Here is a 25,009-nt window from a genome sequence, read left to right on the forward strand (position 1 = left end):
GTCATCAAAGTGGTCACACTTAGACACACACAGGGCAAATTGGGACTGGGCTGTGGCTAATTTCTTCAGAGTTGTCTTTATTATTTTAATTCCGTAAGTAGGAAAAACTCTATACAATGTCTACACTGGTTTTGGAGAAATTTGTCTATCTGGCATTCTCTTTAGATGGAAGATCAGTGAGAGTTTGATGCCTGAGGGTAAGAACAATGAGAATTTTCAAGATAGCAACACTATTAGTTATTTTGAACTTCCCTTGAAATCCCTGGTATGCAGACTTTCTCAAATGGTGTTTATTGTAGAGACTAAGGTCAAACAAATGGCTCAGGCGGTTAAGGAGTCAGAGTCCTTGAGCTTCTTGCTTGGAGGAAACTCTTCTGCTTTCTCTCTGATTCACAAAATCACCTAAAAGGACTTTGAAGATTGGTTGCATTGTTAACAAATTAGAGCACTTAAGTATTTACCAAGCATTTTCTTTGTGTAGAGCACAGAGTTAGTTGTGGAGATAAAGGAACTTTAAGATACAGGCTTTACTCCTAAAGAAATTCATGATCCCTCTGGGGAGTTAGTGCCAGATTTCTCTTAGAAATCAGTGGCTTGGGATCTGACACATGATTGTGATTTCAGAGACACCAGAAAGATTCCAAATATTTCATCAATACAAACACCAAAGCCAACTACAACTCCAATCCCAATCACAACCACAACTCCAACCCCAATTTCAATTCTAACTATGGGTTACCTTGAACATCATAGGTATTGTGATGCATTCTTTATATAGGTGATGTTATATAAACAGGGGATCTGCTTATACCCTGCTTTATCTTTTTTTGCCAGTTCATGTACAAGTTCCAGGCTTGCACAGGCTGGGTTTGAGATGTATGACCACTCAAGGCACTAAACTGCTGCCTCAGATTTGTTCGACATGTTTTCAAAGCCACCCGGGAACTTTCTCCCTTGGCTTCTGCATGTTTTGGAAATCTGATAATGCTGTGACTAGAAAGGAATCCTGAAGTAACATCCTGGGATACCACAGTGCCCCATTTCTTCAGTCCTCAAGAGGCTTCCTATCACCCTGCTGTAGTTAAAGAATAGAAAAATTCTTTAATGTTATTTCAACATGCTTCTCCTGGGTCTGTAGCTTATTTATTAGATGGGCTTCAAGATTCTACTGTCCCTAAGGTCTCTCAGCTTATAAGGCTTTGCAGTGGCTGAGAAAGGGACAGAAGTCTTTACAGTCAAGAGCTGACTTAGACTTCCACTGACATTTCACGTTTCTAATTGTACAGCTATGAGGAACTACCAGGAACTCCTGACTGCCCATCTCTGAAGTGTCAGCACAGGTTTAGAGGGTTAAGTCTTCAAAATCTTTAAGCCAAGACTACTGGCATGTTCATTTAACCTGGCTTTCCCCAAGCAACAGATTGTTTTAGGAATAGAATTTGTAAAGTATGCTCAGAATTATATTTTTATTGGGGAGGGAAAAGCTACATAAATTTGTGCCAAAGAAGATCTTATAGTACTTTTGAAACTCTCTTATTTGTGTAGCAAATTGTAATCTTTTTGCTAGTGGAGGGTCTTGCCTAGATGTTGATGACTGCTGACTGCTAAGGGTGGTGGTTGCTGAAAGTTGGGGTGGCTGACGCAGTTTCTTAAAATAAGGCAACAATAAAATATTCTGCATTCATTGACTTTCCTTTCAGGAAATATTTCTTTATAGTATGTGATGCTGTTTGTTTGCATTTTACCCACAGTACAACTTCTTTCAGAATTGGAGTCAATCCTCTTGAAACCTACTTCTGTTTTATCAATTAAGTTTATATAATATTCTAAATTATTTGTTGTCATTTCAACAATGTTCATAGCATTTTCACCAGGAGTAGATCTCATCTCAAGAAACTATTTTCTTTGCTCATCCATAGACACAGTTCTTTATCTGTGAAAGTTTTATGAGATTGCAGCAATTCCGTTACATCTTCAGGTTCCACTGCTGATTCTACTTCTCTTGCTATTTCTATCACATCTGTATTTCCTCCACTGAAGTCTCAAGTCCTCAAAGTTATCCATGAAGGTTGGAATCAACTTCTTACGGGCTCCTATAACGTTGATATTTTGACATCTTTCCATGAATCATGAATATGATTAATGGCATCTAGAATGGTGAATTATTTCCAGTAGTTTTTCAATGTATTTTACCCAGATCTATTAGAGTAATCACTATCTATGTAGGTACAGCCTTATAAAATGTATTTCTTAAATGATAAGCCATGAAAGTCAAGTTTCTCCTTGATCTATGGGCTGTGGCATACATATTGTGTTATCTGGCATGAAAATGACATGAATTTCCTTGTACATCTCCATTAGAGTTCTTGGTTGACCAGGTGCATTGTTAATGAGCAGTACTATTTTGAAAGGAATCTTTTTCTGAGAAATAGGTCTCAATAGCAGCTGAAAATATTCAGTAAACCATGCTATAAATAGATGTGCTGTCATCTAGGCTTTGTTGTTACATTTACAGAGCATAGGCAGAGTAGATTTAGCATAATTCTTAAGATTTTTGGAATGATAAGTTAGCATTGGCTTCAACTTAAAGATACTGGCTGCATTAGCCCCTAACCAGAGAGTCAGTCTGTCCTTTAAAGCTTTGAAGCCAGGCCTTAACTTCTCCTCTCTAGCTATGGAAGTCCAAGATGTCTTCTTCTTTCAGCAGTAGTCTGTTTCATCTACATTGAAAATCTGTTGTTAGTGTAGCCACCTTCATCAATGATCTTAGGTAGGTCTTCTGGATGACTTGCTGCAGCTTCTCCATCAGCACTTTTCATCTTGTACTTTATTATTGTGGAGATGGCCTTTCCTTAAACTTCATGAGCCAATCTCTGTTTAGCTTCTAACTTTTCTTCTGCAGCTTCCTGACCACTCTCTGCCTTCATAAATTTAACAGATTCTATCCTATTATTTAGGACTTTGCTCTGGATTAGGCTTTAGCTTAAAGGAATGTTGTGGCTAGTTTGATCTTCTATACAGATCACTAAAACTTTTTCCAGATCAGTAATAAGGCTGCTTCACCTTCTTATCAGTTGTTTACTCACTGGAGTAGCACTTTTATTTTCCTTCAAGAACTTTTGCTTTGCATTTGCAACTTGGCTAGCTCTTTGGCACAAGAAGCCTAGCTTTTGATCTATCTTGGCTTTCATTGCATCTTTCTTACTAAGATTAATAATCTGTAGCTTTTAATTTAAAGTGAGAGATATGTGACTCTTCTTTTCACTTGAACACTTATAGGCCATTGTAGGGTTATTAACTGGGTTAGTTTCAATGTTGTGTCTCAGGGAATAAGGAGGCCTGAAGAGATGGAGAGAGATGGGGGAGCAGCCTGTTGGTGGAGCAATCAGAACATGCACAACACTTCTCAATTAAGTTCACCATCTCATATGGACACAGTTCATGACATCCCAAAACAATTACGGTAATAACATCAAAGGCCACTGAGTACAGTAATAATAATAGATATAATAATAATTAAAATGTTTGAAACATTGTGAGAATTACCAAAATGTGACACAGAAACACAAAATGAGCACATGCTTTGGAAAAAATGGTGCTGACAGATTTGTTCAATACAGAGTTGTCAAAAATTTTCAACTTGTAAAAACTGCAATATCCATAAAGTGCAACAAAATGAGGCATGACTCTATTGGTATTGCCAGAAAAACAAGATTCTTTGTTCTGTGGTGGAACTGTGAGAAGCACTGACTGCTTTGGCTAAGAATTGTTGACAGGGTCAGTCCTGTCATTTGGCAAAGAGGCAGTGACTAGTGTTGATTAGTTACAGCTATACTATTAAACTAAGGGAAGGGGTACTGTTAAACTAGGGGAAAGGGGAGGGGATATGCTGGAGAGCCTGATTCATAGCACTTGCTGAAATATAAATACTCCAAGTCTGATTTCAAGCTACCAATGGTTTAACAATGGGCTCACAAAATTCCTAAAAATTGAATAATTGGCTTTCATAAGCTAATATGACTTAGCTCTAGCATGCCACCACAGCTCTTCTCTGAGAACCAATGCCCCAGTTTCTGGTAAAAGATATCCCAGGAAACCTCCCTTCCTGTACCTGCCCAGGATTTCCCAGGTGGGCTCGCATCATGGGGGTGATGCTAGTCCTATTATCACATTTTCCTTCATCACATTACAGTGACTGGTGATTCAGGAAAACTCCCTTTAAGGAAATCTCTCAAGTGTGCAGAGCTTTGTATGAGATAAGAGTGAAAATGCTAATAAAAATCAAAGATGCCAACTTACCAGGCAGCTCTTGGTGAAAAACAGATTAGAAATAGTGCCCAAATAGCATATAGTTTCAATTTATTCATTGTACAATAGATGCAGTTAAATGAAGTCTTATGTCTTGGAACAAAACAGGAGTGAGGACATTTTAAATTGGGCACATTTTAGTCTGTAAACAGGCAGGTACACTGATGGAGGCAAGGAAGTCCTTTAATTCATCACCCATGACCAGCATCACTAGGAAGAAGAAGGGCTGGATCACATCAAAGCATATGTTCAGATGTGGCCCGCAGAAGCATTGGCTGTATTGCTGTGGCTATTTCTCCTTTCTTTGGTGTCCTGGGAAGCTTGGTCTAGGCATGGTGAATTTTTTATCTTTGACTAAGTTTGCAGAATCATAATCAAGTTTTTAGAAGGGCATTTAGGTGAATGTATAAGCATCCTCCTCAACATCCCTGACAAACAGTCATTTACTTAGTCTTGAAGGCCTCCATTAAAAGAGGGTACTTAGCTTTCTGATGCTTCTGTTTACATTTCCAGGCAATTCTGTTTGTTGGAAAATTTCTCCTCAGGCAAAGTATGATCTTCATTTCTGCAGCTGATCTTTTGGTTGTTCCCTGACACATAGGATCTAAGATGGACACACAGCTTTACAATTGGTCAGATACATTTCAATTCAGTTCTATGAACATTTCTTCAGTCCTTATCACGGCCAGAATACAAAGCTTAGTTTCCATTCTTGAGAAGCTCCTGGTTCGGCAACTTAGAAAGTTTCACAAAAAGATAATCTAGTTCCATTATGTATCCTATAATAGGTGGCCTCTCTTCTCTTGCCTCTCTTTCCTTCAACCACAGCTTATAACAGCAGCTTCCATCTTCTGACATGAGCTCATCGTCCCAACCAATTGGTTGGCCTAGGGGTTTGTTTCTGACCAAGCTACACCATCAGTAGCCACAGCCATAGTTGATTGATCCAAGAATGGGCTCCTGACCAAAGCTGGCCACTCAAATCGCTTCTCTCAGATTTTAAAGTTTGGTATCAGAAAGGGTATAAGCCAGTCTAATGATTGACTTTCTAATAACTGCAAAGCTGTGCAGTGCTGTAGCTGTGATTACTGACATTTCGTAGTGAGAAGGAATGAAGCAGAGGTGCAGAAAGAACTAGAAACAAGAAATGGAGAGAGGGTCCTGGCAGAATCTTCTTCCTTGGCTCCTGTTTTCCTGAGACTTGTTTCCATCCCTGCCCTTCTCATGCCCAGCTCTTCCCTGGCATCTCTGGGTCAATATATTTTCCTTTAAGTGTTTTGAAATGTTGAAAGTTTTAAGCTGCTTTGCATTTTGTTTTGTTTTTGTTTGCTTGCTTGCTTTTTTTTTTCCAATTTAGAAGAGAAAAGGGCAAAGTAAAGGGATTAGAAAGCAGCGTTGATGCTCCATATCCCCACCTCTTTGCTGAGGCAAACTTGATCAATGGGTATCACAGAGGGAGAGGCTGTGTATCAAAAAGAGAAAAGGACTCATGTTTCCTTGGATGGAAGGCATTTGGTTGGGAGTCAGTGAGAGATGGAGAATAAAAAAATAGGAATTCACGTGGCAGGCAGCATGCCGTTGACTGGGAATTACTGTCTTGGTGAGAGAGGTTTGTATTCACTTCTGCTTGCTGAGGGCATCTTGTCCATTTCCTCCAGGTCTGCTGCTGAAACAGTTAACTTCTGGGTGGTGCTGTAAGCCTGAATAGGGATGGGGCCCTTTCTTCATCAGTTAATAGAGGGTTTACTATATATCAGACACTATAAATTGATATTTACCTAAATACTTGTATATATAATTTCAAATTTATTTACATATAAATCTTATGGTATTATCATGAAGTTGGGATGTATCCGCATTTTACCAATGAGGAACCAGAGATTAGAAGAGTCAATCAGTTGCTGGAGGCTCACACAGTTATAGAGTGACAGTGGGGTGGGAACCCAGCTTCTGACTCCAAACTCTATTGTACATCCCTCTCTTCTGAGACAGACAGAGAATCTGGCTCTGTAAGGATCTGCCTGGTTTGAGGACTGCTGCAGCAATGATAATCCAACAGCACAGTGTGGACAAGGCCTCCTGCTCAACCCCAGCCCGCTCTCTATTTCCTGCATAAAGGGAGGAGTGAATGTTTCAGGGCAGGTTTCTTCTCTGGCAAGAGCCCAAGACTCTGCAGGCTGAACCAGCATACTACAGCCAGGTGCGTCCGGCCTCAGTCACTGTGCCCGGCCGGGTGAGACTCTGGGGTGGCACCTGCCTGTGGTTGGCAAGACTTCTGAGAAGGCTGCCTAATCCCAAATAATAATAATGACAACAATAGTGGTGATAATAGAGGGCTTTATGTGTGCAAAATGTGGTTCAATCCCAAAAGGTCCAGAAACACTACAGAAGGTCCTGATAAGTATTATTATCTCTTGGGCGGGCAACAGATTTACCTTGAGGGCAAATCCTGCATTGGGAGGTAAAGAGCCTGAGAGGTAATGAGATCAGGTAACAATAATGATAACAAGGTGCTAATGCCAGTAGCTGGGGGAAAAGGACAAACGGGAAGTCAGAAGTCATGTTTGGAGACTCTGGGTTAGTAAAAAAGAATTCTTCCCTATTTCCCTTTGGGCATGAATTATCAGCAAGAAATGATAGCGCACAGGCCCTTGTTCAAAGCTAAAGAGATGAGCCCTGTCTGGGCAGCCATCTGCTTTGCATGCGTGGAGAATGTCTGGTCTGCACAGTGCACACTCAAGGGTTTCTGGGGTCTCACAGAGAACATCAATGAATAAACATAGTCAGGTGTAAGGCAAATATAGTTCAAATAAAATGAGAGCACGCTGACAAATCGCAACTTGCACTTGGCTTCAATATTGGGGCATGATAAGGAGGGGTGGGGCCTGTGGCAAACTAGAGAGAGAGCCATGTGCCATCATTGAAATAAGCAGCTCTACTGAAATCCAACCAGAGCTGGCCCCATGTTGCTACTTCTTTCAATTTTGGGAAGAAACTGAAACTTCAAATTGTTGTGGAGAATCTCTTAAATTTAAAATATTGCCAACTACTTTGAACATGTTCAAATGCTATTGGCTATGGCCTGTCTGGTTGGGGTTTTCTAAGGAAACCCTTCAATTATCTCAAATTTCAAAGATGTTTAGCCTTATCACACACATGGAGTTGGAGGAGACAGCTGGCCCATGGTGTATCCTGCATCCACCCAGCCAAGATATAAAAGAAGCCAGTGGGAAGGAGGGAAGATAGCCCAGGCTCATGTGTGACTAGACACTGCATGGAGTATGGGGTGGATGGGGCTGCCAAGCTGTGGCCACAAGTGTGGTCAGATGAGAACATCACAAATGAGCTTGGTAGAAGGAAAGGCTGGCAAGGGTGAAATTCAGTGTGGCTACTGAAGATAAATGGCAACTATGACAAAATGTTATCTCTTCTAGCTTTTTCCTGCTCCCTTTCTTTCCTTCTCTCGACTGCCCTATTATCCATTTTCTCTTTCTCTCTCTTCCTTCTTCCCACAAATTCACTGCCCACTCACATAGTGTCAGAAGCTTTACAGGCTTAGGAACGTAATCTAGGCATACAGTTATGTTTTCAACTTTTATTTTCTCCCATGAAAGCTGTTTTCACGTAAAAACAGCTATAGAGTTGTTTTTTTTTTTTTAATCAAATCTGGAGGTAAGCTTGAAAGATCAGGCATTATACAAGTGGTGTAAATTTTCCTTTGAGAGAATCACTTCAAGAAGACACACAGTCACCCTTAGAACAGCAGAAATTTAACAATAGCAAGAGGTCTTGCTCGTGGCTGTCAGTGGCCCTTGTGGCTGTCAGTGATCAGAGACCTACCAGATGCCTGAGATATTACAGGCAGAGACTACAAATGGTGGATTCAATATGCCTGAATTGAAAGTCATAAGGGAAATCTATCTTTTTCTCACATGGCCCACGTTCTCCTGTGAGGGATGTCCAGGCTGGTTCAGAAGACGGCAGAAAGGCCTTCTGTAGGAGGGGACATCTAGAGGGATGAGTGGAACCTAGCCAGGTAGAGAAACGGAAAGAAAAGAACATTTCAGAGAAAGGAACAGTAGGTACAATGACCGTGAGCTGAGAGACCATGCAGCTGCTGGGCATCTGAAATGTTTCAGTCTAGTTGTAGGAGATGGTATGCTCAGGGACAAAACTAAAGCTATAAGTTGGAGATGGATAATTAAGGGCCTTGTATATTGTGCTGTAGAGTTTTGCTCTATCCCCACGTGGGTTTTTGGTGGGAGACTGACATTGTCAGTCTTGTGTTTTAGGAAGATCACTTTGATTGCCATGCAGAGAATGAACTGTGGGAGGGCCCCAGTGGAGGGAGATATACTAAACCAGAAGACAATCACAGTAGTCCAGATAAGAGATGCAGATATTATCAATCAGTGAGTTTTTACTGAGAAACTACCACATTAATAGTTGCGATACAGCAGACAATGACCTCAAGGATCTTTGTTGGATTGTCAGGACAAATAGATCATCCATTCAACTGGTTAATTCAATTTAAAACTATTAATAAAATCTGTACTACAGAGAAGCAACTTTCCAAGATACAGATCAATAAGACATGGTTACTGCCATCAAGGAGCTTATAGTCTCTTGGGGGAGGCAAATACAACCAAATGCTACATATGGTATACAGCATGGGTCCCTGACCCCTATGCCGTGGACCACGACTGGTCTGTGGCCTGTTAAGAACCAGGCTGCACAGCAGGAGGTGAGCGGTGGGCCAGCAAGTCAAGCTTCATCTGTATTTACAGCCTCTTCCCATTGCTGACAGTATTGCCTGAGCTCCACATCCTGTCAGATCAGCAGTGACATTAGATTCTCATAGGAGTGTGAATCCTACTGTGAACTGTGCATGGGAGGGATCTCGGTTGTGCACTCCTTATGAGAATCTAATGCCTGACGATCTGTCACCCTCTCCCATTACCCCCAGATGAGACCATCTAGTTGCAGAAAAACAAGCTCAGGACTCCCACCCATTCAACATTATGGTGAGTTGTGTAATTATTTCAATATATATTACAAGATAATAATAATAGCAATAAAAAGTGCATAATAAATGTAAGTGCTTGAATCATCCTGAAACCATTCCCCTGCCCCTAGTCCATGGAAAAGTTGTCTTCCATGAAACCGGCCCCTGGTGGAAAAAGGTTTGGGACCACTGGCTTAGCGTATAATACTGTAGTGGACAAGTAAGTTAATTGGCCTGCACTGGTCATGCCCTCTTATTGTAATGAGTACCAGCCCACCGATTTACTCAGCCTCATCCTCTATATGTGTCTCACTTGGGCCGACCACAATCTTGTATGGAGTATTATCTTCATTCCCATTTCATAGTTGAGAAACTGAGGCTGAGCGAGATTACATCATTTGCTCTGGATCACAGGACTGGCAAAGGAGCAGAAATGAGATTTTTTACTCCAGGTCCTCTAATCTTATCATCCCATATTTTAAGGATTATATTACTGATGTTTCCCAAGCTTTAGCCATTCTTTCTGATTTTTATGATAATTGTATAAAGCTGAACAATTATTTACTTTATTTCACCTTAAACTGATTCATTGTTCATGTTAAATATTTATTCTGAAGAGGAAGTCATGTGAACATAATGAATAAAAAGTATCACTTGCCACAAACAGAAAATAACTGTAAAATTAAATATGTCAAAACAATAGTATTAAAAAACTCACTGCATACAGTAGCCTGATCGAGGTTCTGAGTCTGAAGTCTGCTGGCTCTCTGTTATAAAGGGAAACTAGCAAGTGTTGAAAGGTGTTAAAGACCTGGTAGCACTAAACTGGCACTTAGCTTTGACTCATCATAAGGCTCTAAAGATAATTAAGCCTTATGGGAATAACTTCCTCACTCTGGGATTTAATCTTATTTAATGGTGTCTATCTACCACCTCACATAGCACATCATCCATGGGCAGACACCGTGAAGCGTCCCATTCTCCCTTCTTCCTTTATGCAATCATCTTTCCTTCTACAAGCTGCCACCCTATGAGGTCCCTGGTAGGGGTGGGCGGGGGGATCCTTTTAGGCATAGAAAGAAGAGTGAACCTTCAAGACCGTACTGTAGGGTATCAAGGTGGCCATTGCGGTTTCAGTCTAGGGAAATATAATTGTGCTATAGAGCAATGATCCCCTTGTGATAACAGGCAAAGGTTATTGAGACATTCTGCTTTTCCCTAAGTACTGGGTTCTCTTTTTTTTTTTTCTTTTGAGACAGCCTCGCTCTGTCATCCAACCTCTGTCTCCTGGGTTTAAGTGATTCTCCAGCCTCAGCCTCCAGAGTAGCTGGGATTATAGGCACACACCACCACACCTGGCTAATATGTGTGTTTTTAGTAGAGGCGGGGTTTCGCCATGTTGGACGGGCTGGTCTTGAACTCCTGACCTCAGGTGATCCACCTGCCTCGGCCTCCCAAAGTGCTGGGATTACAGGGGTGAGCCACCATGCCCAATCACCTTTTTCTCTCCTCCTGTGAGACTGAGACCACTTGTGCCTCATGTTCCTATCTCTCAGCATTCATGAGCCTTCCCTCACTTTGTTAATTATATTTCATGATATTTTTATATTATTACCCAATACAACTCTGTTAGGATGTAGAGAGAAAGAAGAGACTTTGGAGATGCTTCAGAATTCTGTGAGCCTGTAAGATAAGACCGTGGAGGAGAAGTTGGTGAGGGGGAGGTTATGTTAGCTTGGTTTGCCTGTCCATAAACTTAGATGACTGGCCATTCATGGGGGATGACCGAAGGCTGTGGCTGGAGAGCAGTCCCAAGGCAAGATTTAGAGCAAGTGAAAAGCCTACGTACAAAGCCTGCCCCCAAGTGAGCAGGAACTGGGGAAGTATAAATGCTGCACTTATATCTCACCTGTAGGCTGGGAGATTGGAGGTGGGATTCTCAACCATTTGAGAATGAGGTTTTGCCTTGATGGTCCTCCCTGACTTGAATGCCCAAGAGTGAGGACTCCGTAGAAACATTACCTATCTGATATAGTTTGGCACTGTGTTTTGACCCAAATATCATGTTGAATTGTAATCCCCAATGTTGGGGGAGCGACCTGATGGGAAGTGATTGGAACATGGGGGCAGATTTCCCCTTTGCTGGTCTCATGATAGTGAGTGAGTTCTCATGAGATCTGGTTGTTTAAAAGTGTGTAGCACTTCCCCCTTCACTCTGTCTTCCTCCTGTGCAGCCATGTGAAGAAGAAACTTGCTTCCCCTTCGCCTTCTGCCATGATTGTAAGTTTCCTGAGGCCTCCCAGCCATGCTTCCTGTACAGCCTGCAGAATGTGAGTCAATTAAACCTCTTTTCTTCATAAATTACCCAGTCTCTGGTAGTTCTTTACAGCAGTGCGAGATGGACTAATACACCACCTAAGTGATGTATTTGTTGCCCAGGCTCTGTATATACCTAATTTGTACATCACCTGGGACCTTGCTTTTCTTTGAGTCAAATGATTTTATATGTTAACTACTCTACTTTAATGATCACAATTTATCATATACTTTTTCAGCATCTCAGTAAAAGAAATTCTTTCAAAATTCAGGAGAGTATCTTCTGAGCCTGCTTTACAAAGTGATTTATTTCTGTCAATATTCTAGTGAGAGGAGGACTTCTATTTATGTGGCACACACTGGGGATATACAAAGAGCAAAAGACCCCCTGTCAAACATGACTGCAAGTGAAGACACGTCTAAACACGCACAACTTCATATGAAAGATTAAAGTAAGAAGAAAATTGATTGTAATACCAGCTCTTGCATTTCTCTGAATTTTAGCATAGCAGCTTTTCATGTGAATGAATGTTCAGAAATTTGGGTCTGAACAAAATAAAAATGCATCCATAAATTTTTAAAAGACAAATTTTAAAATCTCATTTAATACAAAAGAAAACCAGATTTATTTCTAGAATGTCTTTCTAGATAGTACACATTTATGCCCGGTAAGGTGCTAGGAGATACTGATATACATAAATTAGAAGACACGATCATGGCTCTCAGGAAATTTATAATCCCTCAAGAAACACACAAATAAACTATGATAAAAGTAGAATAGAGAAGTTGAAAAGTGACAGGTGAACCTGGGTGCTAGATGTTGTATCAGCTTCACAGAGGAGGTCTGTAGAGGAGGTGACATTTGAGTTAGTTCTTGCGGGATGAAGAGGATTTTGTAAGGAATGAAGAAAAGAGATTAGACACAAGGGGAACAGTGGGTGCAAAGAAAAAGACAAGAATGTGCATGCCTGTTTGCAGAATGTAAGTGATGATGGAAGCATCATGTTTATTTGAGGAAAAATGACAGAGTGTAAGGGTGAAAAGGTGGGTAAGAGCCCAATTGTGAATGATGCTTGGATTTTCTTCCTTTAGACATGCATGACCATCACAGGCTGTTAATCAGGAGAGTGATGATGATGGGATATCTTGATTTAGAAACCTAAACGAGGAGATCAGGCAAGAGGCTTTCTACATTGGCCCAGGTAAGATGATCTTTTATGTATCTTACACCAATTCTGTTCTCTTTTTTCTAAGAATTATACTGAAATAAAATATATTTGTTTTGAAGAGACTCAATCTATTTTCCACACAAATAATTCAGCTTGTTCCAATGAGTGAAGTCTTAAGATGTAGCAGAAGGGATGGAAAAGGACTGCCCTCACTTTGGATTTCTGGTTCTCATCTTTTTAATATATGGAATGTTATTGAGATGCAAGTAAGGGACGAAGAGGGAAGAAACCGTATGTGTCAGACTTTGCCTGTTCCTCCAAGAAGACAGATTTTTTTTTCCTTAGGCTCTTCAGATCAAATTAAGCAGTAAAAATATTCTAATTGATTTGGGCCAGACTAAAGATGGATCCTTATCTTGGTACAATTACATGGTGCAATCTTTGCTTCCAATTATACCATTTCTCCTTCCGAGAGGAAGAGACTGAGCATGCGAACAGATTCTCAGGCTCCAAAAGAAGCGTGGCTGTTGTTATTAAAGGGGAGTTAGAGACATGCTGTCATAAATGAATGTGATGCTCAGTGCTTTTAGAGACACCCACATTTCTGCCCGTGAGGAATGGAAGGGAAGACAGAGGGACCGATAGACCAACTGATGGGGAAAATTTTTTGTTGCAAAATATAAGACTATGATGATGGCTGCTTTTTGGGATATAGACTTCTACTCAGGTTTCTGGTGGAATTGAAGACATGGGTTGACAGTGGTGAGAGTGGAGAGAATTGTTCTAATAGGGCCTATGTCATTGGAAGAGCCCACTGCTTTCAGGAAGCTTGGTTTTGTTTAAAGGTGCGCAAAGCAAGACATGGCAGTCCCCTTTCTCCCTTTCCCCACGTCTCCTTAACCCCAATCACTTAGGATAGTTTTTTCTCTGTGCACCCAGAAATGAGAAGCACAGTCCGTAGTTTTCAGTATTGCAGTAATGAATTTTTAATTTTTGGACCTGCTTTTGAATAAGTTGTAAGAAAAACAAAGTTGTAAGGCTTTTTTTTTTTAAGTCATTTTTCTCCCTTTCAAATTCTCTCTAGAATCTTTTTATCTGAGCTCCCTGGGGAGGCGTCTTGACACTGTGGGAAACACTCCAATTTCTCTTATGTGGTGGGAGGGGAGGACACTCAATTGTCAGTTTAAAAAATAATGATCTGCAGCAGATTAAAGAACTGAGAGAGCCTTACACGTTTGAGTTTTTTAAGTGGGTAATTCCTTTAACTGGGTAATTCTTCTAAGCGGGTAATTCCTTTAAGCAGGACCCTTCACAGCCCTGTAAAACTGAAGACCATCTAGGAACTCTTGAACTGTTTCAAATTGTTTTCAAATGGGTCTGAATGCTGTTGAGAAATGCATAATTTACGACCTTAACACTTGATTAGATGTTAAACGACTGTCAGGAGAGATGTCCTTGGTAATCCAGTTATCATCTAGACTCTAATTATCACTTCACAGGAGAAGTAAGGCTGGGTAATTGAGAACCAAAATTCTTAAAGGGCTTGAAGTGGCCATTTTCTTATGCAGTTAAGTAAATTATTTCTCTACCTGGAAGGTGTCTAATTGGTACCAATTGATGAGAAGGAAGAAATGGTGTTAAGACTTTCAGGAGTGATTTAGTCAGGGGGCTCTAGCCAAGGCAACAGAAAGTTATACTGAGTACAAAGAGATGTTTCCCAGTTTAAATTTTCACTTTATTTAAAATATGTGTTAAAGGAGGGAAGAAGGAGAAACTAGGAGACAGCCAAGAGAAGACAGAATATAATTAAGAGCTGATGACCATACCTCTCCCGTGTCTCTCATTACTAAGGATTTTCCTCAGGTGAGACCCCATTTCACCTGGTGTTAGCTCCCATCCATCACTGTAAATTATTTAAACCACAAATGCTGCACCAACCATTAAACCAAGGATGGGAATAATGGGGAAAATCTGCCTGAAAGAAGGGCCACTCTTACTGAATTCAGTAGGACATAAAGAGAGGTAACGGGTAAAGAGATAGCACTCTGAATCTTTTTATTTGACTAGCTTTCTTCTCCTCTCCACCCCGACTCTTCTATGGGGCACTTTTATGTGCATAAATGGCCATGGTAAGTGCTATGAATACAAAAATGGGAATGTAAGATGTGACCCTTGTCTTCAGCAGTTTCTGCTTGACTGATGGATTGTGTTGGAGTTTGGAGGAGACTGGTAATCAATATCTCTATATTCTCCTAAAGTTGGGATGAAGTAATAGATAGATGCTAGAGAAGGGGGAAATCATATGGCCTAGATTACTGATAAACTTGATTGGAGAATGGGTTAGATCTGTGGCCAAGTGGGTTTGCCTACTCACCATTAAAATCATCATTTACCTCCAGTCACTGGCACAGCTGGTCAACTGCAGGCATTCCCCCATGATGTGGGAGTGGGGAGCAACCCTCCAAGGCAGAGAGCAGAGTGGAACGTTGATCTCTGGACCAGTTGGCTCCAAACGAGCCTCTCCTAACTCTCTGATCAGATAAGTCATGCCCTGTCGTGGAGAGGGGCTTGAGCGTCGTGGGACCAGAGCGTCGTTGCAGTCTCTGCAAGAAAACGTGAGGCTCCTTCCTAAGAGGGAGGCCTGGAAATGGATGTGAAGAGAAGAATAAACTTGTAAGTGATAAATTAGGTGCTTAATTCACTGTTTTTATGGGCTTTCGGTCAGAAGTGCAATTCTATGCTACATTCTGAAAACTGGCTACATTCTTAAGAGCTCAGAGAACTAAAAATGCACAGATTCAACATAATCCAGAGTCACCATTCTATTATACCTGGGAGGCAGAAAGTATGTAGTCTATTTCTGATGGGTAGGTGTCAATATGGCACAGCAAATGCTATGGTAAGCATAAAATGTTGGCTGATTTTAGGCCCATATTTTCCCGTTTCTTCCAACCTTACTTTTTTTTTGGATTTTTTTTTTTTGCCTGATTACAAATGCAATACTTGTTTATCAAAGAATATTTGGAAAATATACAAAGATATAAAAGAAAATAAGTTACCTTTTATCCCACCAAAGATATCACCGATACTATGAGTTTTTAAAACATTTTAAATTCTCTTTCTGTATACATACATACTATTTCCCCACAAAAATTTTCTCTTATACTATATATGGAGTTTTATATTCTCATTTCCCCTTATATGCTGAATAATTTTCCATGTTATCAAATAGATTTAAAAATGTAATTTTAGTGGCTACATAGCATTTCATTTAATCTGCTGCTTCTTAGATATTTGGGTTATTTCCAACTTTATTTCCTACAAAGAATTTTTTATATGTAAATATTTGTGTGCTTCTCTGAATATTTCTTAGAGTTGAGTTGTTAGGGTTGAGAGTTTGAACACTTTAAAGCAGTGGTGTGCCGGTAAATGTTTAACAAAAAGCTTACAGAAAAAAACCCAAACCTGATTTGTAGCATTTGTAAGTTTCTAGAGTGTAAATGTTCCAACCATTGCTGATTTCGAGCTACCAATGGTTTAATGCCTGGCTTGAAAAATTCCTGAGAATTAAACAATTGATTCTCATGAGCCAGTGCACCACTGCCAGGCTCTGGATGCATATTTTGCTGTTTTTTTTTTTTTTTTCCAGGAAGCTTGTACCTAATTGTGTTTCTAGCTGTAGCCTGTGAGATGGCTTAGATCCTGCTTTCAAGATCTGGCAGCCCAGGTAGACCAGCAGCTGAGGGGAGAGGTAAGTGAACTGAGTTCTTCCACTTGCATGAGGGATCCAGTAACCCCTCCAGATCATGTCCAGGAGAAAGAACTTTTATTTCCAAAGAAAGAGTCCATACACATAAACGTTGTAAAAGGGAAAAAAATTAAAAACTCTGAATTTGTTTTAGATTTTATATAAGACCAAGTCCAAATATTTGCTAACCAAAATAGTCTGTTACTTCTCTATCCTTCACGTGGATGCTACACTATTAAATTTGACGGTTAATCATCTTGTAGATGCAGAGAACTATGGCATTATGAAACAGAAAGGGACCTTGTAATAATGCTGGAGCATGGTAATTCTCAAAGAGCTGGAGCCTGGCTCAGCTACTAACTAACTCTGTGACCTTAAGCAGACCCTTTGAGTTTTTCCACTGATCGACTATTTGAGAACTAACGTGAGCCCACAGGTGTAGACCTAATTCTGCTGCTCCTTGATCTAGCATGCTCTTTGAATGGCTTCACATTATTGGCTTTAAGATAAAATCCTAAATTCTTAATATGATTTTCAATGTTAGGCGATATTTTGGACAAGCTCTAAGGTAACCGCCAATGATCCTGCCTTCTGTTATTTGCGTCCTTGCCTAATCCCCTCCCCTGTGTGTGTGTGGGACCTGCGACTTGTTTCTAACTAATACAATATGGCAGATGGTGGGCTGTCACTCCAGTGTTTATGCTACCTTAGTTAAACTCCACCTCTTAGTCTGCTGCCGGCCTTAAAGAAACAAACAGCCATGTTGGGAACTGTTTAGGGAAAGGCCCACAGGCTGAGGAAATGCAGGAAGCCTCTGGAAGTTGAGGGCCTCAATCCTACAATCACGCAAACCAAATTCTGCCAACAACCTGAGTGAGCTTGGAAGCAGGACTTTCTCAAGTGAAGCTTCTGAATGAGAATGCAGCCTGGCCAACACCTGAATTGCATTCTGGTGAGACCCTGAAGCAGGGAACCCAGCTGAGCATGCCTGGACTCTGGGCCCATAGAATTGGGAGATGATAAATACATGTTATTTTAAGCAGCTAAGTTTGTGGTGATTTGTTACACTGCAATAGGAAACTGGTTACAAAGGCTTCCACAAGGTCCTGCCTGCCTGTCTGCCTGCCTCTTCTAGCCCATGGCAAAGGCTAGTGTTCCGTTCCTCCCTTCTACTCTGGGCCTCAGGAGCCTGACTTTCTGGAAAGCATCAACTGAATTTCCCTGACCTCTGGCTTTTCATTGGCACTGAAACGAGGTTGGAAAATGGGAGGTCGGGGGAAGAGGATGAATCACTCTTGGCCCTCTCCCTGCCGTGTTGTAGGTTGGAAATATCTACCTTTCTCTACCAAGGGCCACTGCTCCTGTGAGGCGGCTTTGTCCTGTGGCTCCAGCTGTCTCTGGATTTCCTTGCTGATCTCTTCCCATGACTCTGAGTTTTAGGGTGGGTAAAGGCTCCTTTGTTGCTAGCCTTTGATGTTTCGCCAAGTCTTCCCTGGTTCGTTTCTCTTATCTCTGCCTAAAGCTTTGTGAATAGTCACTTCATTAAACTTAAAAATTATACTGCTTAGGTGTATCGTTGTTTCTTGCTGGGACCCTGAATAATATAAGGCATTATTTGGATTCCAAAGTTTTATACAAGGGGCTTCCCATATGCTGTTCCTATGCCTAGAAGACCATTTCTCCAGCCCCTGGTCTCCAACTTTACCTAGCTCAGTAGGTCTCAACATGCAGTCCCCAAACCTGCAGCATCAGTATCAATCTGGGAACTTATTAGCGATGCAAATTCTCAGGTCCCAGCCCAGACCCACTAAATCAGAAACGCTGAAGCCAAACTGAGCAATCTATATTTTAACAAAACTTCCAAGTGATTCTGAGGCATCCTAACATTTGCGAACCACTAAAAGAATTTGCACTATTATTTTCTCCAAGTCCCAGCTTAAACTCTTAGACTTGGTTCATTCCCTTTGTTAACATTTCTCACAGCAGTCCTGTCTCTACTTGTAGTAGGCATGATCAAACTTATAGTTTGATCAAAGTTAACTTCTTCCAGCATCCTATGAGCCTAGCATTTATGTCTGCTTTGTTCATGTTGGAATCATTCCTATCCTATCTGGTGCCTAACCTATAGTGGATATGCAATAATATTTCTTTAAAAAGTAGACCAAATAAACCATTTGGGCCTCAGTTTACTTATTCATGTAAAGATGAGATTGACTGCCTCATACGTTCCGTGATGAACTTTGTTCAAGGTAGCTTGGTTAAGTTGTAGAGTTTGGCTCTGGGCAATAATTCTGCTTTGGAAATCTCTATATTGTGTGGGTTAATTCTTATTCTTTACAACCATTTTTATCCAAGCTCACAAAGTTGCAGATTTACAAAAATATGTTATATAACATAGTTCACTTTATAAATAACTCAGAGCATGGTTCGGATGGATTCCTTTTAAACTCCTATTTAAATAATCTAAAAAATAATATTCTATTGCTCAGCTCAGACCACTTTATGGTGGTTATGTTATACTCTATGTTAATCTCATATTCTTGGTATGTCCATCAATCCATCCATCCATCCATCTACCCATTCAACATTTACGCCTTTCAACAAATATTTACTCTGTGTCAGGAATAGTGCTCTGGACATGAAATAGCAGTCTATACCATTGCAGGTAAAAATCAATAGAACTTTTTTTTTTTTTTAAACCACAAACGTAGCCTAATTTCATGTGAATTTAATGACAGTGGGGGCAATTACCCAAGATGAATTTGCTGGACTTGAAGAGGTCTTGCTCTTGAAAGGTTTCCTTGGATTTTCTACATACGGAAGGAGATGGGAGTGGAGGTTTGAGCAGAGCCGTGACAGAAACAAACATATTTTACAAAGATTGCCCCAGCTCCTCTGTGCAGTAGGGTGAGGAAGGATGACAGCAGAGGCAAGGAGACCTGCTTCAAGGCGACTGCAGTGATTCAGGTAGAGATGATAGTGGCTGGGGCCGGCATGGCAGCCCCACATATGGAGGTACATTCAGCCTCTCAATCTATTTTGAAGGTAGAGCTCTTAGGCTTTGCTGGAAGATGTGGTCTAGGGGCAGAGAAAAATAGAAATAAGTCAAGATTTTTGGCCTGTGCAGTTGTTAGGGTGGGGTTGCTGTTTAGCGAGATGAAAAAACTGTTAGAGAAGAAGGCTCTGAGCAGGGGATCAGGAAGCATGGAATACTCCAATTATGAATCGTAAGTAGGAGCTGATTGAACACATAACACTAGGTTTAACAAATGCCTTGAATTTTGGCTTCAATTTGACTGTGCATGTAGACAAAAAGCATCCCATGATTTTGTCCCTTCCCTGTGTGTGCTAACTGAGGTCAGTGTGTTTCTGTCACCCAGTGAGATTAGATCCTGTGCTGGTCCTTGGTTCAGATTTCCCCCTTGCTTTGTCCTGCTCTGCCTTGTATGACAGAAGAGCCGATAACTACAGTCTGTGTTTCCTAGGTTCCCTGGTCAGGGGCTTTTGGCTGTGTTAGCTACTGGAGGCCCTTGCAAGAGACTAGAGTATGGGAGGAAGGGAGAAGCCAGGATATTTCTCCTCCTTTGTATACCTCCTGCAGCATAACTAGCCTGAGCATCATCTGTGGCACCACCTCCCACTGGTCAGGTCCTCTGCAGTTCTGGTCTCTCCGCTCACTCCTGGGCTTCAGTAATACCTCCTCCCTTTGGCCCTCCTGCCTAGGGGATTCTCCAGCTTCACGCAGCCGCTAATTTCTGGGTTGCCATCCTAACCTTGTTTGACTTCTCAGCTTCTCAGTTGAGTGTCTAGAGTGGTTTCTATTTTTGTGGTTGGCTCCCACAGACTAAGACTTCTGTAGCGAAACAAAGAGGGGCTCTGAGGCAATTATTTGGTGCATTAATTATTTCAAGGGAATCTGGGTCTTTGGCTTCTCTGTACTTGCCTTGTCTGTGACTTTACTATCCATCTGGGTGAGACAGGCGGTGGGCTTTATATTAATCTAAGTTTCATGCATTTTGATTCACTATTCAGGACCAAAAGGGTGGGTTGACAGTAATCTTAGAAGAACACCATTTCTATGATGCTTGGATTTCTTCTCTGCTATTCCACCCTGCTTGGATACTCTTAATGAGAAACACATTAATTTCCAGAGTTTGCCATGTTATCTTTCAATAGTTCTGTTTCAAATTTTTATTTTTTGCTAATACTTTGTGGTGTAAAACTCAAACTGGCTGAAAGAAGAAAATAGCATTTATTGGTGTTTTCAATTGATCAGTCCAGAGGGAATGATTCAGATGAGAACTTACACTGGGCTCAAATAGTGCATCTATCAGTTTTGTTTTATATTTACACAGCAGACGAGATTCACTGATTGGCTTTAGCAAATACATGGCTGGATACAACTGGGAGTGGGATCAATCCCACCCAAACCACATGTCACAGAAATTCAGAGTGAAATTAGTAAAGGAGAAAGGGAAAATAGGTTATAGGAAGTACTGCAAAAAAAAAAAAAAAAAAAAAAAAACGTCCACCATGGAAGGCTAGCACAAAGGATCAAAGATCTGTTGTTATTTTATCCGTGTAGATAAAGGATTCTTCAAGGTTTACATTGGATAAATTAAACTTTACAGAATGCCTTAACAACTCACAGGGAACCACAACTCCAAAATTTGGCAAGTAAAATGATAAATTCTAAATATCATAAGGAGGTAAACTTGTCATTTCCAAAATTCTTTGCAGCAGTGAAACTATTCTTTATTCAATTATAAATCAATAAAAAATACATGTATAGGCACACATGTTTGGAAGGAGAGGACAAAAAGAATGAAAAAGAAAGGGTGATTTGATTTAAAATTTTCAGCTTTTGATATAATAAAAACACATCAGAAAATGAGCCATTCCTCAGAACAATACACAATTAGAACTGAAACTGTCATACCCAAATTTGGAGGAAAAGACTGTCAATAATAAAAAAAAAATGCATTGAACCCCCACGAGAAATGGAGCAAAATTTCATTTGACAATTCTCCTGCATTATTTTATTTTGCAAAATGGTAACTGTGGCAACTGAAATATGCTTTAAAGGTCTATACCTCCGTATACACCTCAATTTGTGGCAGGTTGTTTATTTGCTATTCTTTTTCATATAGGCCAATGAGCAGTTACATTGAACAAAGCTTTCCTCCTCCCCCCTCCTTCCTATTTCTCTCTTTTTCTTTTGGTTTGGCAGGTGCCTAGATTTTTATTTTTGCACAGGACAATGAAATGGCAGATGATCTGGTAAAAGCAACAGCAAGAGAAAAATCCCACGTACCACTGTAGCTTAAAAAAAAGTGAACAGTGATTCATTTAATCCTATTCTTACTATTAAATCATAGCTAATTATTTATAAAGTTAAGAAGAAAGTATGTGAATCTTAATGAATATTGTTGATTGGTATAATAGGGAGTAGAACTAGACAGTTTTCTTTATTTTATTTTATTTTGGCATGTGTATTTTTTGTCTTTTTTGCCAAAGTAAATGCTTTGCTTTTAAGCCTCGGTAGACTACTGGAGGTTTGAAAGAGCTATTGTTCTGAAAAGCTTGCCTGTTGAGGTTGCTTTTTACGTTAATCACTTATACTAAATAATTCTGGGATTCTTCTTTTATTAAATTGACTTGAAAACCACAACTGCAATAACAATAAAAATACAAAAAAACAGAGAGCCACTGAAGTTGTTGTGAGACTCAGGTCCAGCTTGGTTCTGTAGCATAATGACTGGGAGAAATGCTTCAGTTAGCTATTGTAGTGCAGCAAATGTCTGTGGTGGCTAAAACAGCAATGATTTATTACTCCTTATAAGTCTGTGTGTTTGCGGGGTAGATTCTCTGATACAGGCTGGACTTGACCAATCTCAGTCTCATTGAGGTTGTTCATGTTCTGTGGTCAGTGGTGGGTTGGCTGGAGTTGGTTGGTCTAGGATGGTCATGGCTGGGAGAAATCATCTTGGCTCCTTGTGGCCTCTTCGCCTTCCAGTTCAGTCTGGATGTATTCACATGATGATGGCAGAGTTCCAGTAGAGAATAGAAGCATAGAAGTTCCCTTGAGGCCTAGAATCTGAACTGGAACATTACCACTTTGACCTCATTCTATTGGCAAAAGCTATCCAGATTTAAGAGGTGAGAAAATAGACAATGGCTCTCAGTAACGGGGAACAGCAAACGCCCATTGAATATAGGAGAGAAAGAATTGGGGCCATTTCTGTATCCATCTACCAAAGGAAACTCAAGTAAGCTCAGCTCACATGGTAAATACCTTATTTTTAGGGGGGAGAGTAATTTAAAAATAAACATTATGTGTGAAAGAAGTTCCCATACCCAATTTAGAAACAATCTGGTTTATTAAAATAGAAGCATCCCCCCCAAAATCCTTTTTTAGTTTTCTCATTTCTACCATTTGTTGACTTTTCCACTAAATGTAGAGGAGAAAGTTTCGTATTTAACTTACTTTTTTTTTTTTTTTAATGCTTGAATTACTTTGGCCTTAGCTTGTAAATATATTACCATAGAGTTTAGGCTTTTAATACCATAAAATTTTTTCTATTCTTCCAAGTTTGTTTTTAGGTATCTTAAAATTAATTGCTATCCATAGCAGAGTACATGAACTTGTTTTGTGAAAAAAGTATGATATACTTATTTACTTCTTAAAGAAATACCAGTTGAGTGAGTGCCTCCTGGGTATCAGAAGCTGAGCCAGGTGCTCAGTATACAGTGGACAGCAAGACACACACTCTCCCTGCTTTCATAGAGCATACATTCCACTGGGGTAATTAATTCTGGGATTCTTCTTTTATTAAACTGACTTGAAAACCACAACTGCAATAACAATAAAAATACAAAAAACAGAGATCCAGTGAAGCTGTTGTGAGGCGCAGGTCCGGCTTGGTTCTGTAACATAATGACTGGGGAAATGCTTCAGTTAGCTAGTGTAGTGCAGCAAATGGGGCAATAGGCAAGATGCAAGCAAACAGTGACTGATAGTGTTAAATGCCAAGAAGGATGTAACAGGGCATTGGAGGGATGAATTGAGGGAGAGCTTCCTTTAAATAAATAGTCTCACTTCCATTTTTAAGGAGAGTGAAAGGGGTAAAAATAAATCAGAGGCCATCTTAAGAAAAAGAAGGCACCCTGAAAAGGACCATGGGGAGAGAGTTTCAGAGGGGAGCTGACTTTGATGAGGCCTCAAAATGCCTCCATGGAGTGTTCTAGGACAGAAGCCCAGTGTAGCAGTCACTGTCATGGCTCTGCCCCTATCCCTTCTGATTTATTAGCATCTGATGTGTTTCCCTCCCAGTGGCAGCACCTGCATTGCCTTGTTGGAGAGCTGCCTTCAGGGTGCCAGAATTCACTTTGCCTGCAAGTCCAGAGAGTTAGAAGCTTTTGGAATGTGTGTCCCTCAGGGAAGCCCTTTACCAATGACTGATGAGTGTGGAGGAATAATTCTCCATCTCCCTTGCCCCTGATGAGGGTCACCTTCCCAGAGATCCTCTGTGGAATTCAGCTGAAGATGTCCTCACTGGGACTTTGCTTGATTTTTCATCTCATTGGTTTCCTTCCCTTCCTGGTTCCAGTTCCTTATTCTCCTATTTTTTTTTCTGGAAACTTTCCTCATAAATAACTCTCACATAAATTTTTGTCACTGGAAATGATTCTGGGGTACCAAACCCTAGGTAGTTAATAACACAGAAGTATAGTGAGCGAAGAAGGAGGCAGGAGATATGCTTTCAGAGCAGACAGATGAGGCAAGGTCTTGCAGACCTCAGGGCAAGCATCAGAAAGACACGACCTAACTTTCTTTTAAAAAAGATGGATGTGGTGGCTCACACCTGTAATCCCAGCACTTTGGGAAGTCAAGGTGGGCAGATCACCTGAGGTTAGGAATTCGATACCAGCCTGGCCAACATGATGAAGCCCTGTCTCTACTAAAAAATACAAAAATTAGCCAGGCATGGTGGCAGGAGCCTGTAATCCCAGTTATTCGGGAGGCTGAGGTAGGGAGAATTGCTTGAACCCAGGAAGCGAAAGTTGCAGTGAGTTGAGATCGTGCCACTGCACTCCAGCCTGGGTAACACAGTGAGGCTCTGTTCCAGAAAAAAAAAAAAAAAAAAAAAAATTAAAAAGATCACGGTTTGCCAGAGTGGCAATGGCTGGAGAGAGGATTGGTTGGAGCCAGGCCAGCTATCTTTGCCTGTGCTGACATCTCTACAAATTTCTTTTTATCTTTTCAAGTAGAAAATGATCTACTTCTTGGCTATGTCTCAAAGATGGTGTGAAGATAAAAAAACGATTTGCATAAACTTCTTAGAGCTCTCTGGAAAAGAAATGCCCAATAAAAGCTGAGATTATTATTGATGAAAATAAAAATAAAAATAGCAATGCAAGCTTATAACTAGCATCTGGAGAATTTTCATACATTAATGGAAA

The 25,009-nt window shown here is 40.5% G+C and overlaps 2 long non-coding RNA genes across 2 annotated transcripts in view; one reads left to right on the forward strand and one right to left on the reverse strand.

The window, feature by feature from the left end:
- Positions 1-2,959: 2,959 nt before the first annotated feature.
- Positions 2,960-22,179, reverse strand: LOC116537292. The gene is made up of 3 exons (XR_004263062.1): positions 22,169-22,179; positions 11,789-11,797; positions 2,960-3,057 (listed from the first exon to the last, which is right to left on the reverse strand). It is a non-coding gene; the product is annotated as an uncharacterized LOC116537292 (long non-coding RNA).
- LOC116537288 overlaps positions 11,796-25,009 on the forward strand; it is a 155,733-nt gene continuing 142,519 nt past the window's right edge. Inside the window, exons 1-2 of the long non-coding RNA XR_004263059.1 lie at positions 11,796-15,665; positions 16,481-16,549. This is a non-coding gene — a long non-coding RNA (uncharacterized LOC116537288). The remainder of the gene's footprint in view (positions 15,666-16,480; positions 16,550-25,009) is intronic.

The sequence above is a fragment of the Sapajus apella genome, unplaced genomic scaffold (assembly GCF_009761245.1).
Source record: "Sapajus apella isolate SASKATOON/1434 unplaced genomic scaffold, GSC_monkey_1.0 scaffold4, whole genome shotgun sequence".
NCBI lineage: Eukaryota > Metazoa > Chordata > Mammalia > Primates > Cebidae > Sapajus > Sapajus apella.